At 49.8% G+C, this 11525-nt stretch overlaps 1 protein-coding gene across 6 annotated transcripts in view; it reads right to left on the minus strand.

The window, feature by feature from the left end:
* THRB (thyroid hormone receptor beta) overlaps nt 1-10103 on the minus strand; it is a 432236-nt gene extending 422133 nt beyond the window's left edge. The window contains exon 1 of one of the 6 annotated variants that reach the window (XM_055416746.2): nt 9955-10103. The gene's annotated coding sequence lies outside the window, so the exon portion shown is untranslated. Of the gene's footprint in view, nt 1-8513; nt 8759-8904; nt 9183-9565; nt 9618-9676; nt 9903-9954 lie in introns of those variants that run through there. The other 5 variants (XM_088832732.1, XM_055416741.2, XM_055416748.2 and 2 more) reach the window with 5 other exon arrangements.
* Nucleotides 10104-11525: the final 1422 nt, after the last annotated feature.

Genomic DNA, 11525 nt, shown 5'->3' on the forward strand with positions numbered 1-11525 from the left:
ACAAATAGGCTGTAAGACAGTTTTTAAATTAAGCTTCATTTGAAAATACTTTAGAGAGAACCTACATGTAATCTGCTTTCAAATTAAACTTGAAATTCCCCCAAATGTAGAGCCAGCTTGCTAAAAATATTCCTTATTGGAATTAAATGTTAAAAATTTGCCACGTCTTGGAGAAAGTGAAATCTGTTCCCCAAGACTTCACAGACACATATAACTGCCTCTGTTCTAGCAGCTACCCTCATGTCAGTGTATTATTCTAGAACCTTTCACTGGGCTCACCATTTCCAGTCTCTATCCCACTCAAGACCTACTCCAAAAACACCCTTTCGAAATAAAACTCTCATATGCTTACCCTTAGTGTCTTCACGCAGTCAGGATAAAACCCACTTTTCTTATTTGGCTCGGAAAGCCTTCATCATGTGGCTTCTACCTGCCCCCATGGCCTCATTTACTGTCCTCTGCAAGTCCAACTAAGCTCCCTGCAATCCCCGGATGTTTCATACTTCCTTCCCATTTCATACACTTGCATATGGTTTTCCTACTCCTAGAACTCTCCCCACCCCCTTACACTGTACTTATTCCATCACAGAACTTGTCTATATTGTAACTGATTGTAACTGTTGAAGCATTAATTCTACCACTGCTGGGAGCAGTTAATATCTAACACCTCACTGTAGGTCAAGTGCTACATTGTTTCATTTAATCTTCAGTGGGTTACATAGGAGGAGATAAGGCGCAAGCAACAAAGTCAGGGGAAGACAAGACAAGAACCCACACATCACCACTCCTAGCCAGGTTCCTAATTCTACACCAGTGGTTTTCAGTGGAGGTGATTTTGCATCTGGCAATATCTGGAGACATTTTTCATGGCTGCAAGTATCTAGTGGGGTAACAGGCCAGTGATGCTGCTAAATACCCTATAATACACAGCGCAGCTCCTCATAGGAAAGAATTGTTCAGTACCAAATGTCAATGATTCAGAGGCTGAGAAACACTGCTCTTTGCTAAATTAATGCCTGTAGATTGACCCAGGAGACTGAGCATCTTTATAGCAAGGATTTTTAAATGTTCACCATGGGGTCATGGAACCTACCACAGAGCCTGGTACCCAGTAGATGCCCCGTGCATATAGGATGGATGGGCGCATGGATGGGGGTGGATGTGGAGATAGAGGGCTGGACTGAGGAACGGTCAGATTTCAGGAGAAAAGAAACAAGTTTCTTATTTTAAGGCTTGGTTTCTGTGGCACCTGAAATAAAAATAAATCGGAAAACACATTTTTAATTAACAGTAAATGAATTCATATAGAGTACATTCCAGAGGATGCCTTAGCCTTAGCAATACCTCACATGTATGAATCTGCAGTGTGAGATCACATTAACAAGCTGAAGGCCTAGGATTATTTTTTCAAGAGTCCCTTACAGGTACTACACTACAGGATAAATTGATATGTTCATCATCCACACAGGCCATAATTTAGATTGTTTTTTTGAAAGATTTCCTGTATAAGGTTCCCCTGGTATCTTTTTTTAAAAAAATAAAACACAAATAATACAAAGATATACAACCATATGCTTTCTTCTGTTGTAACTACAATTCAGATATAAATACATTATTCTAGATTTCCAGATGCTGGGAGTAAAATAGGGAGGAGAAATTACAATGAAACTTAGGCGAAATTCAGAAAAGTAAACAAAAACATATAAGGCAGAAATAAACCATTCTCTGCCTGGAGTCAATTAATATATCTAAATACCAGAAATGAAGTCAACAAAAGATATTTTATGGTTATAACATTTTTAAAGTAACAGCAATTTAGCCTAATTTTTACATCATCAGAATGGCAGCATTAATTGCTATTGAATACAAACTGATAGATATTTCTACAGAAGAGCATAAATGTTCACTGTGAGTGATCACTTGTCATAAAATGTAGTAGCAGGGGCTTCCCTGGTGGCTCAGTGGTAAAGAATCCACCTGCCAATGCAGAAGACATGGGTTTTATCCCCGATCTCGGAAGAGCCCACATGCAGAGGAGTGACGAGGCCTGGGAGCCACAACCACTGACCTGCGCTCTCCAGCCCGGGAGCCACAACCTCTGAGCTCCTGCGCCTGGAGCTGGTGTGCTCTGCACGCCGTGAGCAGCCTGCGCCTGGCAATGAGAACACAGCCCCACTCGCCACCACCAGAGAAAGTCCCCGCAGCAACAAAGACCCAGCACAGCCAGAAACAAATAGATAATTTTAATTTAAAAATGGAGCAGAAGTTAAAGCCTGCCTGCTAAGCCGCCTCAGCCATTTCCGACTCTTTGCGACCCCGTGGACTACAGCTCCCCAGGCTCCTCTGTGCACGGGATTCTCCAGGCAGGAACACTGGGGTGGGTTCCCAAGCTCTAAAGCAAATGGGACTAATTTTTAAGTGCAAGTACCATGAATCATTCCTCACAACCGTTTGCATCCAACTTTGGCCATTTGTGGCTTTACACACACACACACACACACGCTGCCCCTGTACACGAGCATAAAACGCAGGCTCTGAAACACTTGCATTAAGATGTTAAACTGAGGACTTCCCATAGAGTGACCAGTAAAAAGTCAAATCAGAGGCTGTGCCCGAACACTCAGGAGCGTGGAGGAGGACCGCACGTGAGGACAGGATTCACAGCTGGGGACATCAGCACAGCTGTGGCATTTCTCGCCGTGGGAACCGCGGCTGGAGCCGGAGACGAGCAGCGCCTTTCTCGCTGTATGTGAGAGCATGACAGACGGGTCAGAGCAGCCTCTGCGAGCGCGGACACGCAAGCGGGGAGACCCTCATGCAGACAGGAGAGAAAAAGGAAAAGGCCGACCCTGACCCAGAACACCACGATCGCTAACCTCAGGCACGAACTGCTGAGCAGCGGCTCTGAAGAACCAGGGCTGAAACTTGGGGATGCAGTCTCGAGACAAACAAAAGGAAGGACGAGCGCATAGGACCTTCCTGGGAACCACCGAACAACCTACGTCACGAGGGTCCGAAGACGCGGCGGGTGCTGAAGGCCATGATCATACAGCCTGACACCCGCACAAGGACTGTCTTCTCCACTCTCCTCAACACAGACGCTCCTGGGCCTCCAGAGGAGCCAGAGAGCGTACTTCTCAAATGAAGACGGTACACCTGCGCTCGATCACGTGTCTTTGTCCGAGCTTTTGCTTTCATCAGCTCATCATTCATGACTTTCTGAAAAAAAAAAAAAACAACCCTGCGTTCTTGAACGATACCTGAAAGTTCTTTTTTTAAAAAAAAAACTAGGAAGTCGAGTAATTAGTTCAGCTCAGCCCTTTCCTAATTGTTATACGTGCCCCACCTACAGTCCACTTTTGGCACACACACACACACATGCATACGTCATTACACATATTACTATGCAGTTATCTACACAATGCAAACAATACAAGTATTGCCGTATGCACTGTATACACCTATATATATCTGTACACGGATATGTATATGTCAGAGCATCTGTCAGGAAGGAAAAGCTACAGTATGCTTCCTGGGAGCTGGTCAAGCTCCTGGGTCCTAATTTCTGGGTCTCCTGACTTGTCATTTGAAAAGGATACTTAAGTTCAGAGCAGAGCTCGGTTTCTCACTTAATAAAAATAGTACCACAGAAGAAAAGCTGCCAGGACATGAAGTCTCCAAAGTGCCTTGAAATTAGGACAGTATGGACCAAACAACGGAGAAGGCAATGGCAACCCACTCCAGTAGTCTTGCCTGGAAAATCCCATGGGTGGAGGAGCCTGGTAGGCTGCAGTCCATGGGGTCGCGAAGAGTCGGACACGACTGAAGCGACTTAGCAGCAGCAGGACCAAACAACATTAGCATTAAATGCAGATCACGATTCTAGCTGTCAGGTGGGCAGATTCCTGAGAAGACGTGGAAATACTATTCGTGACTCCGTAATGTGGACATTCCCCCTCTCCCCCACTGGCCTAAATGCCACAACTGACTTAACACTTTAGGCCCTTAAGGTGGAGAGTGAGCATCCTTAATCAGAGATGCACCAGCCTAAACATATTCAATCCCAGACCACATGGATCCCAAGAGAATCCTGGGTGAATCGTGGTGCAATTTACACTAATACACATGGGTGGGAAACCTCACAAAACCATCACCTCCTCAGATTAAAAGAAGTTTATTTTATCGAGGGTGCCACGTGAGGGACCCCGACAGGCATTCCATTCCATCACAGTGGAGACCATTTCAGAATCTCTCTGCGTTAACATTACCTAGTGTCTCACAGTTCACTAGGCTACATGCTGAGCTGCAGAGCAACTAGAGGGGCCAGGCACACAGTAGGTACACAAATCTTTGTAGCCTGAAAGAGAAATCAAATCAGGTAGTTAAAATGAATTTAAATAAAGCAGGGAGTTAACCTGCCGTCTATTGTTCAACCAGCTTAGACACGAGAATAAGCTCTTCTAGCAAAATTCTCTGCTGTGATATGGACATACAATGTAAGCCAGACATGCACTTGAACAAAACAAAGTCAGAAGATGACGCCAGATTCAGTACCAGACAGGAAAGAGAAGCATCTTCCCTTCTGCCCCTCCCATTCATTCTTCCAAAGGAGCATCTCCCTGAGCCCAGGAGTCAAAGCCTTAGCTAGACGCACTGAGAGTCAAGGATGAGGAAACCCACAGCCCATCATCACAGCTCAGAGGGGAACACAGAGATGAAACAGACATAAACAAACAAACTGTCCTGCAGGTCGATAACTACACAGCATGTGCGTGTGCGCTTAGTCACGTCTGACTCTCTGCAACGCCATGGACTGTGGCCCGCCAGGTTCCTCTGTCCATGGGGTTCTCCAGGCAAGAATCCTGGAGTGGGTTGCCATTTCCTACTCCAGGGGATCTTCCCCACCCAGGGATCGAACCTGCATCTCTTGTGTCTCTTACATTGGAAGGCAGGTTCTTTATCACTGCGCCACCCTGGGAATACAGACTAAAGCACAAAGCATCAAGGCCACATGCTGAGAGAGGTTTATGGCCGTAGGGTCATTTTCCAGTACCTGGACCTGAACTGTCCTCTCAGACTGCTCCAGTTTAAAAGCTTGGCTGAGACACTGGATATTTGAGAAAGTCAGCCTAAAGAACATGTTAACCATTCATTCCTCTAGGTCTGAGCTCTATTTCTGCACTAGAGACAGCATCCAAAATCTCCACCACTGAGCCATGGGAGCTCAGGCCCCCACAAATAAAGTCCCGCTAGGTGACTTTCCATTACTATACTTTCTGCATCTTTTTTTTCTCTCGCAGGTTGGCAAAAGACTTTACCATTTAAAGAACTTTACTTCATTTTCTGTAAAAATGAAGTTCAAGTTACGTGACATGATATTTCACGGGAGTATAACTAGTTGGCAGGCATGTAGAGGTAAGCCCTGTACAAATGTTATCCAATTTATCCTGACAGGTTCTGTACGTACTTGCCACCTCAGTGGCCCCCTCCCCGCCCTTCCTGTTAACTTGGATACAGAAGTTCAGAGCTAAACTAAAAACTGAAAAGCAATAAGCACTTCTTCCAGTTTAATTTACGCGTAAGATTTTTATCTCTCCTCCTTTATCATGTTTACTGGTCTAATCACTTTGTGGGATTTTTTTTTTTACTATGCATTTACTGATACACGTTTCTGGAGATCAATACTCTATAAACAAAAATAAATGGCCAGAACCATCCATTGTAATTTCCTTTTAGTCTCAACTGAGACTAAAAGTTTCCATGAATAGCTAATTTGAAGACGCCCCCTTGGGTATCACACCTCCATCACTTGGAAACTCCGATAGTGTAATATTTCCCATAATTATCAGGCTCAGAATATGTTTATGAAATGGGGCAAGGAGACAGGGAAGAGGCTGACTGACTGAACTTACATGTAGGGTAGCGGCCCAGGGTATTTCCTAATCTACCAGCAAGGGATATTTGTATCGTGGGCTGGGTCTTGACAGTCCCATTCACCCCTTCCCCAACAGCTACTTGTGCAAACCAGTGACACCACCACATGCCCTTGGGCCCCTTGGGGCTGCCAAGCCAAAGGCACTGCCAGAACCTGCTGAGTGAGAAGGCGCTGCCATCATCCAGTGATGTTGGTTCCCTGGAATCTCACCCTCAGTACTGACAAAGCCTCTGGAACTCATAAAGCGTCTGCTGAAACCCAGGGAGCTGAAGGTCAGCGTCTTCAGGGAATGGAGGTAACACGTAAGACAAACTGCTGCTGAGGATTTCCAGGTACTCAAGGCAAATGCCCCCAGCAAGAACTCACAGAAATAACTCTGAGTTGTCACTACACAAAACAGGGCTGGCTTTCATATCAGAAGAGAGAAACTGAATCATATACGCATGGCACACACACAGGTACAGGTCTTGGCATTCCCCGTTGATACTCACGTAGATGCTTACTTAAGTATTTGGGGAAACATGGGGTTTGGGCACAACCATTTATTTACTCAACAAAGATGTATCCAGCACCTACTTGTGTGCTAAGCACCAGTCAAGATGCTAGATAATCATGAGTAAACAAGGCAGTCAAGACTCTTTTTCTCATGGACTCTATATTCTAGACAGGGAAGAGAAGTACTCAACAAGTAGCAACTGAAATGAACAATTCAGATACCAAATAAGACCACCACAGAAGAGGGATAAAGGGAAGCAAAAACAACTCAAGGGTTCTGAGAAGCAATGGGAGCCTGCCTTTGCTCCAACGTCAGGGAAGTGCTCTTAAAAGAAGCATCACCCAGTCTTACAGTACAATGACAAAAAGGAGCTCAAGAAACCAGTCATTTTTGCTCTGATTTCCTTCAAAAAGATGAGCATACGAAAACGAAATGTGCAATATCATTCGTGGCTCCACACACCATGTTTCAGCAACTGCAAAAATCCCAGGAAAGGAAAAGGATCCACGACTTTCTCCACTGGGAAGGAAAGTTCAAGAAACCTCCTTTTCCCAAAGTTGCTAAATTAAAAGGGATCTGTCTTAATTTGCCTCTATAGCAGAATTTGCCACAAGGAGTCTAAAGAGGAGGAAATGGAATGCTAATTTCTCCTTTAATGTCAGTTACTTTATAAAAATCATTTTTCAATGTCAATAAAATTATGCCTTTGCATTGTAATGCCAACAGGAGTTGCTTTATTTAGGAAAAGTCTATACCTAAATTCAGTATCACTTACTTTCACTTGCTGAAAAATAGAAGCAAATCACATTTACTAGCAGACGACACAACTTCAACACACAATTAAACTTTGAAACTCATTAAGATTCTGATATCTATTCAACGTGCACAAATAATAAGTGATTGTTCACCACTGCCTTCACATATCTCATCTTGAATAAGTTGCTCGATATTGAATTTCTGTTGAAGTCAATTAAAACGCTTAGCCAACTGGCATGAAAACTCCTGAAAACATCCACTGCTTAGAATAACTTTCACCAAAACACCTTTTTCTTTCGTGTTTCCTAGTCCCTGCCTTGTTTCAGAATCAGAGAGGCGAGCAGTAGTGAACCAGGGAGCTATCTGTCACTGTGAATATCCAGAATGAATCGGTGATATATTTTGACTAACATGCAATTTGTATTACTGTGCAATCCAGAGCATGCTACATATTACTGCAATGTAAATATGCATACTAAAAGAAGGTCAAATAATATAGAATTATTGCCCCAAAGGTCTACATTATCCAATATACTGATACTATTAGAAACTGCTGTGCTCTGTTATTAATACACTGTCCAAGGAATGCTAAATTTCCTGAACTTCAAAACAGGTCTTTAAAATGGATTCTCACAAGCACCTAGGATCAATAACATGCTAAGGGGAAGACTTTGTTTCATGTATTTACTAGGCTTAGTGTTAGGATCTTCACAAATTCTTGCGTGAGGAGGGCGGATGTCTGCTCAGGTAAATACACTTGTCTCTTCCTTGGCTTCACTTGACGGAACTGTCATGCTTCCAGACCCCACCTTGAACGCTTCCGATTTGGGTAAAATTCTACATTGAACCTTCCAGACCCAAAACACTCACCCCACCTCCACTGAAAACAAATCAGAAGACTTAACACTAATAGGAACCTGATGATGGTCGCTGGGAAATAAAAAGGACCATATCCACCAGGAGTAAAAACTCCCCCAAATGAGACCTTCTCCGAGGGGCGGCGGGGGTGGGGGAGAGCGCGCAGCTGGCACCACTGGGCGGATCGGAACCGACTCGAGACGGCCCAGGGGAAGATGCTGCGTCGAGAGACGCGAAGCAAGAAGCGCGACCCGGAGGCAAGCAACATCGTCCGCAAATCCCCGCGGAGGTGGGCAGGCGCCAAGTCGCCAGGCGCGGGCACCGGCGCACGCCACCCGCGGGGTCCGTGCCGCCTGCAAAGCCCGCAGCTCCGGCGAGCAGAGCAGGGGGCTGGGGGACCCGCCGTCCCTTTAAACCGGCTCCGCCGCCCCCCACCGCCCCCGCCCGTCAGCCCCGCTGTCTGCCAACCTTTTCCGAACCCTCGTGTCATAGAACTTCCTCATCATGGAAACTTCCACTGGGTTCGGCGCCGAGGATGCCAAACTCCGGGTCACAAGGAGCCTGGCAACCAGCCGGGGCTCGGGGTCCGAGGGCCGCCCCAGCCGCCCCGCTCCGCCGCTGCCCACGCCGCAGCTCCCCGAGGGTGCCCGAGCCGGAGGGCACCTCCTCCCCGCGGCGGGGCGCGAAGCCCCGGGGGCGGGCGCCCGGCGGCTGGCACCCCACCCCCGCCCGCCCGCGCGCTCGGCGTCGCCGCTCGCACCCCGAGGGGTTCCCGCGACACCCCGCCCGCCCGCCCTGCGGACAGCCGGGACCGCCGCCCCCGCGCGCCCGCCCGCGCGCCGTCCTCTCGCCGAATTACCGGGGCGCTGGAGCCGGCCGGCCGGGGCGCCCCCGCCGGGGGAGGCAGCCTGCGGGCGCTGCCCGAGCCCGGAGCTGGAGGGCCGCTTCCCCGGCGCGCTCGCCTTATTCATGCAAAGTTAATCCCCGCCGCGTCACGGCCGCCCGCCCGAGGACGCGCGCCCGCCTTGGCCGAGCCCCGCAGTCTCCACCCTCCTCCGCCCCCTCCTCCCGGCGGCGGGGTCCCGGGAGCGCGTCCTGCGAAATGTCAACCCCCGGGCGGGCGGAGCGGGGCGGCCGGGCCGGGGCCGCGCCGCCCGCGGGGCCGCTCCACTTTTATAGGCGCGGGAGGCGAGCGCGGCCCGGCCGCCGAGTCCCCGCCTCTCGGGCCCGCGCGCCCGGCCCGCTCCGGGCCGCTGCCCTCCTCCGGCCCCGGCGCCCGCGCCGCGTCTGCCAGCCGGTGACCTGGTTTCCCCTGCGGCCCGCCCGGCGCTCCGAGTCGCGCGGCGCCGGCGGCGGCCCCGAGCAGGCCGGCCCGGCTCCTCCCGGGGCGCCGCGAGGAAATGGCCTCCCGGCCGCGCGCCCCGGGCGCCCGCCGGCCCCCGACGCCCCCGCCCTCGACGCGCCCGCCGCGCCCGGCCCGCGCCCCCCGGCCCCGCGCGCCCGGCCCGCCGCCTCCGCACCTGCCGCCCCAGGTGCGGGCGCCCCGGGCCCCGGCCCGGCCGTGCCCTCCACCCCGAGGTCCTCCCCGGCGGCGATGTCGCGGCCGCTTCGGTGGCCGCGCGTCCACCCACCCGGCTGCGTGCGCAGGGAGGTTCGGGCTCGGGCGTCATTCCTCTAGTCGGCGGAGAGGAAGGGACGGGGGACGGGGACACGCGGCCGGGAGGGGTGACTTCCAGAAGCCGGGCTCCGCCGGGCCCCGGCCGCCGCGCTCCTCCCTCCTGCTCCAAACCACTTGTGGCGCGTGTCGGGGCCGACGCGGCGCTCTGGCTCCTCCTGGGGCCTCGCTCCCGCCGGGCGTCTGGCGGTCCCCCCCGCCGCCAACCCCGGGACTGGAAGTTTTGGAAAATACCTGGCTTGCGCTTGAGGGAGACACCCCTCCGCACCACCGCGCACATCCTGGGAGCCCGGCGCCGGGTGGAGACCCCGCACGGGTTCCAGAAAGACCGCCTGGCTCGTTTGTCTTTGCCCGGGACACGTCCAAATAAAACCCGGAAGACAAAAATAATTTATACTCTTGAAAAAGTCCTGCCCGAGTCAGATACGCACTTCTAAAATCCACCCCCCACCCTAGTCCTGAAGGCCGAGGGTCCAGGCTGGGAGAAGAGGAAGCAGCCTTCTGTGGGTCTGGGCTAGAAGCGTGCTTGTGAAAATTCTCAGTACCCAGAAAACGAAAATGCCATCGGTCAGAAGCTCGGGTTGCCAGAAAGCTATTTGGACGACAGGGTATAATGATTTTCTTACAGATAATATTAAAATAATTCCGACTACATTATTCAATATACACATGTATTAACATAACCAACTGTTTTGACAGAGCTTTGACTTTTTTTTAGCCTCAACTGTCTGAACGATGATTTATTGGAGAGTTTTCTAGATCTGCAGCCGGTGACGTGTGTTTTAGTCCCAATTCTTGTGAGCGTTCCGGGGAAAGGGACGAGAAGCCTCTTGACACAACGGTCAAGAATTCCTGCTCCGGGGCGCAGCGTTTGAGCGCGCGAGGGAGTTGCAGACCCCAGGGTTCCCTGGCAAGACGGAGGGACCTCTCCTTTCAGACTCCGCGGACCCGCTTTCCCCCTGGGTCCTTGGCAAGAAATCCGGGCTTTTTCTTCACGCTGAGCAAGGCGGCACCCTAGGACTTGCAGGGTTTGTAGCCGGAGAGAAGTTGTTCTCCTCTTGCAGGGAAGTTCCTGGGCTTTGCTCCAAAGCAGCCCGGGATGTTTTGGTCGGTTTGGAGGAAAGCTGTGGCGTCTGCACCATTTGAACCAAACAGGCGGCCCTCTGGTGGCTAACCGTGGGCGAGAAGCTGGCCACTGAGGGAAAAGCCTGCCCTGAGAGGCCAGCACGGTTGAAGCAGGCCTTCTCGGGGCCCTGGAGCCCCTAGAACTGCTTTGAAAGGACAGGAGGTGGGTGCTAGGTTCTAATCCACTGGGGCTTTTTAAAAATGCATTTTATTGAAGTATAGTTGATGTAAAATACTGTGTTTAATTTTTGCTGTACAGCAAAGTGATTCAGTTTTACACATATAAACACTTTTTATACCTTTTCTGTTATGGTTTATCATAAGATATTGAATATAGTTCCCTACACAGGACCTTATCTTTATCTCTCCTATAGTTTGCATCCTCTTCCCCAGTATAACTGGGAGCTCACTTCCTTCTTAAGTAGGAAACATCATACAGAGAACGGAATATAATAAAAGCTGTTGCTTCCCTTTGTTCCCTGACTTTGTTTTGCTGATCTCATTTGGCCTGAAAACTTCTGAAATAAAGAGTAAATGAAAGCTAAATAAACAATGTGGTATTATTCAAGCAATTAATGAAGCAATGTTATATAACAATAAGTGAGGGTAATTTTATTTTATTTTTTGGCCACACTGGCATGTGGGGTCTTAGTTTCCCGACCAATCATCCCCTGCGTCCT

This window comes from Moschus berezovskii, chromosome 26 (genome assembly GCF_049115385.1).
Source record: "Moschus berezovskii isolate FMDL1 chromosome 26, NW_MosBer_1.0, whole genome shotgun sequence".
Taxonomy (NCBI): Eukaryota; Metazoa; Chordata; class Mammalia; order Artiodactyla; family Moschidae; genus Moschus; species Moschus berezovskii.